We start from the raw sequence: 6,977 nt of genomic DNA on the forward strand, positions 1-6,977 counted from the left end.
AGTTTGTCACAGGACAGCCCCTTTATGAGATTCTGGGGAGTGGAGGATGCATGTGCCCCACTGCTAATTTACAGTCTAATATCTGGTCTGAATTCAAACCTATTACTAGTTGAATAATATCCCTGTACTGTTAGATAATTAGATTAACAAGAAAGTTTGTTTGTTGAATTTCTGTCATGAGAGATTTCAAAGTTACTTCCTGTAGTTAACATTAAAGGTAAAATAAAGTTTCACAAAAGTGGAATTTAAAAAATATTTCTAGATTTTTTTTTCATTGTATTTGAAAGACAGAGACAGGGAGGGAGAGATAAAGACACATGGAGAGCTCTTCCATCTGCTGGTTCACTCCCCAAATGCCTGTAAAAGCCAGGGCTGGGCAAGACCGAAGCCAGGAGCTGGGAACTCAATCTAGATTTCTCACGTGGGTAGCAGGTACCTAATTACTTGTGCCATCACCCGCTGCTTTCCAGGGCATGTGTTAGCAGGAACCTGAATTTGGCAGAGGGGCTGGGACTGGAAACCAGGCAATCCAATGTAGGGTGTAGGTGTCCCAAGTGGCTTCTTATCACCTACACCAAATCCCTCCCCCAGTTGGGGAACTCTTGAGGTGCATTTACTCCTCTTTATTGTATGGAGGGAACAAAATAATTGCTTTACTAATTCTTGGTATGGAAGGAAAAGATATCAAGAAAAAAAATTCCTTAACATCTGCTTTTGACTGGCACATAATAATGATACATATATTTATTTATGGGGTAAAATGTGTTTTGATATGTTTTGTAATGATCAAATCAGGGTAATTACCATATGTATTTCCTTAACCTATTATCATTTCTTTATGGTACATACAATCAAAAAACTCTTTTCTAGCTATTTTGAGATTTTGCAAAGTTATTGTTAACTATATTCACATAATGCAAAAGGACATCAGCATTCAAGTATTTAGAATGGTGTTTGACAGTGGGTATATCTGCCAATTAAAGGAGGATGAATGAGTACCTTTCTTGCATTGTTTTATAAGGAAACCTGGAGATAATATATAAGCATAAAAATGAGCTTCCTTTTATTTGAAAGTAACCTGTAATCCTATAAATTGCAATCTACAAACATATACATAGCCAATAAGTCCAAGTCATATGTAATCATTCATTTAATTCCTCAGGAATACTTCCAGAACAATGCCTTCTTAAAAAAAATTCTTCTGTGTTCTAGAAAAGATAATATGATGACTGCCTTCTGGAATATTAATAATATTTTTACCATGCCTTTCTTTATCACAGATGACTTATGCCTGTAACCCAAGAAAGACTTACTTTTTCAATACTGGCATTTCTGTGGCTACGTTTAAAACACTGACCATTTGGTTTAAGAAAAATCTGTTCTTTATTTTTTGACTAACTGACTTACTTTGAAAAAGTAGTGCATATGGATTGTAAAATTTTCAAAAATTCCAAAGTGATAAATTTTCTTTTCCTTCCTGTAACTCAAGTTCCACAGTTATACTCCCCAGGGGCAAACATCATCCCTGGTTTCTTCTGAACCTTTCCATAAATTCTTCCCCTCCCAAGAAAAATAGTAGTCTATTATTTTTGCTATTATAGATCTTTATAGGTAAGTACTGGTCTGGTAGGAAAAGAAAATTTGAGAACTCTTTTATCTAACAGTATATTGGTGAAGTAGAGGATGAAATACCATGGAACATGAAGTTTTTGGACATGAGCATTGCTGGTCATAATGATGTTTAGGACAGAATGGAATGGTGTGCTCAAAAAGAGTGAATAAATATTCTCCAGTGTGGAGTTTGTGATTCAGTCCACACAAGCATAGCTTTATCCTAAAAGAAAGCCTCATAAAACACTTGGGAGCAAAATAAGTTGTGAAATGCATGTTATGCCTATAATTATTAATGGTCACTTTTTTCCTTAGATGGTAGTCTTGGGTACTGTTATTAGAGCCATAGGCTTCTCCTATGTATGATTCTCTTCTATGGAGAAAATCTTTGTCTAGTGGTAGGAAATGTGCTGCATATTTGAAACATTGCTTCTGTATTTTAAGACATATCAACGGCAATAAAGTAGACTTTATGCTGTCCATTAAATACTAGACTGTTTCAAAAGTCAATGATTTTTTTTCATGTACTTAAAATTTTTTGTCTGCTTCAAAGTTTACAACTAAGGAATGACTGTACCAAAGGTGATAAAATATCTTGGTAATGGTTTTATTTTATAGAGGAAAAATAAGGTAATAATGGTGCATTTTCTAGGAAAGCTTGGAATCCTTCTTTCATTTTGTTATAAGTTAGTTAAGGAAATACTGGCTAAAAATCTTTGAGATTCCAGTGGCTTAACATATTTGAATTATTTCTTGCTCACGAGAAGTTCAAAACAGAATTCCTTTCATTATCAGAGGGACTAATGCTGGCAGATGCTCCAATCTCAATATGTAGCTGCCTGCGTTACCTTGGTTACAGCTGGGAAACAAGGGGAGATCCGGAGGAAATGCATGGGGGAACGTGATATACCTGATGCATACTATCATATTAACCTTAAGGAGGCTGGTAAATATAGAATTGCTGGACATGTAGAAATAAAATAAACGGTTTTGATGAACACCTAATTGATCTTTGCTATACATAAGGACATCATGAAAGATATCAGTTGGAGTTTAAGAGGAAACATTAAGGGTGAGTATTTGGTCTAGCTGTTAAGATGAAGGTTGGGATGCCCACAACCCATATCAGAGAGCCTGAGTTCAAATTCCAGCTCTGCTCCCAAGTCCACCATCCTTCTAATGCACCGCCTGGGAGGCAACAGGTGATGGCTCAAGGGGTTGAGTCTCTGCTACCATGTGGGAGACCAACTCCTGGTTTTGGGTTGTCTATTCTGGCTGTTGTGGGCATTTGGGGATTGAACCAAGTGGCAGATTTCTGTGTGCCTTTCTGACTTTTAAGTAAGTATTTAAATAAGTGAATAAATAAATTTATAAAAATAGTAAGGAGGGAAACAATAACATTTGCCATTGTAATAGGTTATTAACCCGTGCTATAATACATTTCAAATATATTTGTGAGGTAAACTGAATTATGATATATACAAAATACTTGAACAAATGCTTCAAAAATAAACATTGTTGTAAAAAAAATGCTTCCAGCAATCCTGTGTGGCAGAAAGAATTCTGACTTTACAGACAAGGAAAGTAAATTATAGAATGATGAATTAAGTTGATCACAGTCACCAGACTTCGTGCATGTTAGAAATAGACTTCAGGCTCAGGTTCCTCTATCTATTGCTTCTGTTCCACCTCTGGGACACTAAAGCCATTCTAGACATTGGAAGTTTTTCCTGGGAAATCATCATCTAGTGATTCTGTGTTGATAGTACCATACTGTACCCCTCGCATAAAATATTGGAAAGTTCAAGACAGCAATCATGAGGAGTTGGAATTATACAGACCCAACCATATGTAAGATCAACTTTCTCAAATAGCTTCCTTCCAGCAGAAGGTGTGAAGAGTTAGCTTCATGAACTAGACATGAGTAATTTTGAAATTCAGCCGTTGTGAGAGGACTTGAAAAAGTTCATGGAAAAATGGAATTAAAAAAATTCACTTTGGCTCACACACATTTGCTTTTTCTCATTTTCTCTTTGATCAGGTCTTTATTCAAGCTAAGTTGTCCAGAATTCCAAAATGATCTGACATCTATGCCATAAACACGTTGAAGAGTGTGTCCAGCAGGTGTCTTGGCTTCTGGGGCAGGTTTCTTTGCCGGCTTCCTTTGAGCTGTTGGCTTCTTGGTGGTTGCAGCTAATTTCTCCACCAGAAGCTTCTCCTTCTTGACACCAGCAGCCGCCTTTGCTTTCTTCCCTACCCCAGGCTTCCTGCCTGCAACTTCTTTCTCCTCCGATTTGACTGATAGTACCGCTCTTCCCTCTTCCATCTGGAGTTAGTGATTTCTGGCCTAGCAAAGAATGGTATTGTGGCATATGGTCTTTGCCCGTGGGTTTGGACGCTGCAGTGAGTCTTCTTGCAAAGTGCTCTGAGGGCTCCTCAGATCTCTGGGCTTTTCCTGGATTCAGTGGCAGTATCTCATTTTGCCCTTGCCAGCACTCATTTGCTGAGAGGCATAAACCTTTCTGGTATCATCTCATGCCTTAAGTTTCTTATTGAACACAGCTGCCTCCTTGGTTTTCTTGTAGCTTTCCACTTTATCTTTGTCCACTAATGGAAGTACAGGGACTTCCTCAATATGATCACCATTTCATGGACGGTGCTGTCAAAACTGACACAGCCAGTGCAGACAGATGCCTTATAGTTTATGGGTTTTGTTCCCTCCATGATGCTGGGGGTGCCAGGTTTTAGTTGGTTCAAACGCACAAGCTCCTTGGCACATATCTCCAAAACGCCCTGGCCAGATTGGTGAGTCTCACCACCTCAGCCTCTGAGAATGTCAGTCTCAGCTCTGCCAAGACGTAGCACTGGTCTGATGACCTGCTAACTGACTGATGGCATAGGGCTGTTTGTTTCAGCTGGTAAGAAAAAGTACAGATTTCTGGGTGAATGAGAACCTTGAACACAGGTAAGGATGCATCTTTGCCAGATGATTCCTGCTTTTCAGAGTACACTGATATTAATAGATGAATACGTGTGATGCCAAGGAGAGGAGAAGGCCGTAGTCCCTTCAACTTGGCTGCTCCCATAGAAAAATGCCAGAGATTTTTGAAATTCATGCATAGTTCTTTCATCATATGCATTTTTCATGAAATTTTTGCACACTCTCCTATATATGTGGATTTAAAAATCATATATCAAAATAAACATTTTTAAAGTCCGTTTTCCACAAACTTTTTATCATACCCTTCTGTAATTTCACTAACACCAGTATTTTTGTCTTATTTTGTGTTAGACTTAATTTCCAAAAAATTGGTATTTCAAATATATGTGTATTATGAGGACAGTGTATGTTTTCATTTGCTTATCCTTCATACTAGACGAAGTGCCTGTCTCAATGACCCTACACTTTGACAGGAAGGGAACAATATAAACAAAATAAATACATCCCAACTCAAGTTGCAACTTTTGTTGGGGAAAATCAAAGCTGGCTACAAGATCAGAAGATGGCAGACTCTGTTGTTATAGGTGGTTGAACCCTACAAGTCCTTTCCAAGCTGGTACTTTAGAGCAAAGACCTGAGTAGAGGCATGTGCACATCTTTGTGGAAGAATGTTCTAGGCTATGGGAAGAGCAAGCACAAAGTCACTGGATGAGTGTCATATACACTGTTTATGTGACAGCAACAAGGCTATGCGGCTGACATGGGAAGAGAAAGAAGAAAAGCAGAAGGTAATTACGTTAGATAGTAGCCAGGCTCCAGACCATGAATAGCATCATAAGTACCTTATACTTTATTCTAAATGCAATGGGAAGTTATTCGAATGATTCCAGCTCTAATAGCCTGATTTAAACTTTAGAGTTGTCATTCTAACTCTAATTCTATTCTATGGTATGGGATGGTTTTATGTTGAAGTTCATATATTGATGTGCACGTTAATATAAGGAAAATTTGAAGAGACAGGGACAGAGACAGAGAGAGGGAGAGGGAGAGGGGGAGGGAGAGGGAGAGAGAGGTACAAGAATTAAAGGAACATATGCTTTGGGTCTGTAAGAAGAGATTGTCAATGCAGTACATAAATAGAAGTTTTGACCTTAGGAATAGAGATGGTTCATCCATTGTGATAGATAAGTAAGCCAAGTACTTGAGTGCAGATGCAGGTTAAGTTTTTAGTTTTGGTATTGAGAGAAGAAATTCTCTTGTGCTCTCATTTATTTTCTAGTGAAATATGAAGAAAAAGAAGATAGTGGGAACTAATGAGTATTATTTTTGATTGGAGAATAAAATGACTAGGAAAATATGAAAGAACTACTTTGGGATGATGACAGTCTTTTTTTTTTAAACTTACATTTTTAATAATATATTTTTTTTTTTGACAGGCAGAGTGGACAGTGAGAGAGAGAGACAGAGAGAAAGGTCTTCCTTTGCCGTTGGTTATATATTTTTTTAAAAACTTGGAGCTGGGATAAGTGGCAGAGGGAGGAGGAGCCCAGAGCTTTACCCCTCAATTACCAGCTGCCTAGGGGGAGGGGCATCCAGCCAAGCCCTGTGTAACTCCTTGAGTCCCTAAGAGTTGTGGGTACAGACAACCCAAGGCTTCAAGGGGGTAGAGTCAGGAGGACAGGGAACCCGGAGCTTGGAGTGACGATGGAGACAAACACCCTGGGGTGGGGTGGTCAGGACGTTTTTCAGAGGCATCCACCTGAGTACCCCCTTCCCCCAAGAGGCTCTGCAGAAGCCAGGCCCAGCCCAGGGACACTGGGAGGCAAATCTTGGCACCTGCCCCCAGCAAGTCCAGTTCCTCCCTGAAGTGGGTGAATGGAGGTTGCCCATAATTTGTTTATTAAGTAGAGATGCGAGGGCATTTGGGAGATATAGGCTTTACAAGTGTGTAAGTCAGTAGAGTATAGACCCTAGTGTTAAGAAATAATTGATGGAAAGGGATGTGTTAATTGAATAACATTAATTCTGGCAAACAGCAGGAAACTCTCTTCCTATCAAGTCAGAAATGACTTCCAGGGTCATTATAACCTGTTTTTAAAATTTCTGTGAAATGCAGTTATTAAATCTCAGTGAAATGGCATTTTTTTCTTTAAAGAGAACAGATTTTGTGCATTTAATAGGTATAGTTCTGAGAAGATAACCATATTTCCCTTCCTTCCATTCTCTCTCCCTCAATCCCCTTCATTTCTTCCTTTCTCTTTTTTATTTAATTTTTGCAAAAATGTAATTTTAAAGCCCTCTGTATTCACAGTCTTAATTCACCACTAACCATAATATTCAACCAGTTAAAAAGTAGGAAGACCACAATTCCAAAGGAATATAAACATGGACTAAAAATGACAATTATTTCACAAGATTTCTGTTG

General features: G+C 38.4%; 1 pseudogene; it reads right to left on the reverse strand.

Moving 5' to 3' along the window:
* Positions 1–4,072: 4,072 nt before the first annotated feature.
* Positions 4,073–4,751, reverse strand: LOC127491189 (large ribosomal subunit protein uL4-like; annotated as a pseudogene).
* Between the last annotated feature and the right edge of the window lie 2,226 nt (positions 4,752–6,977).

This window comes from Oryctolagus cuniculus, chromosome 11 (assembly GCF_964237555.1).
Source record: "Oryctolagus cuniculus chromosome 11, mOryCun1.1, whole genome shotgun sequence".
NCBI classification, from domain to species: Eukaryota; Metazoa; Chordata; class Mammalia; order Lagomorpha; family Leporidae; genus Oryctolagus; species Oryctolagus cuniculus.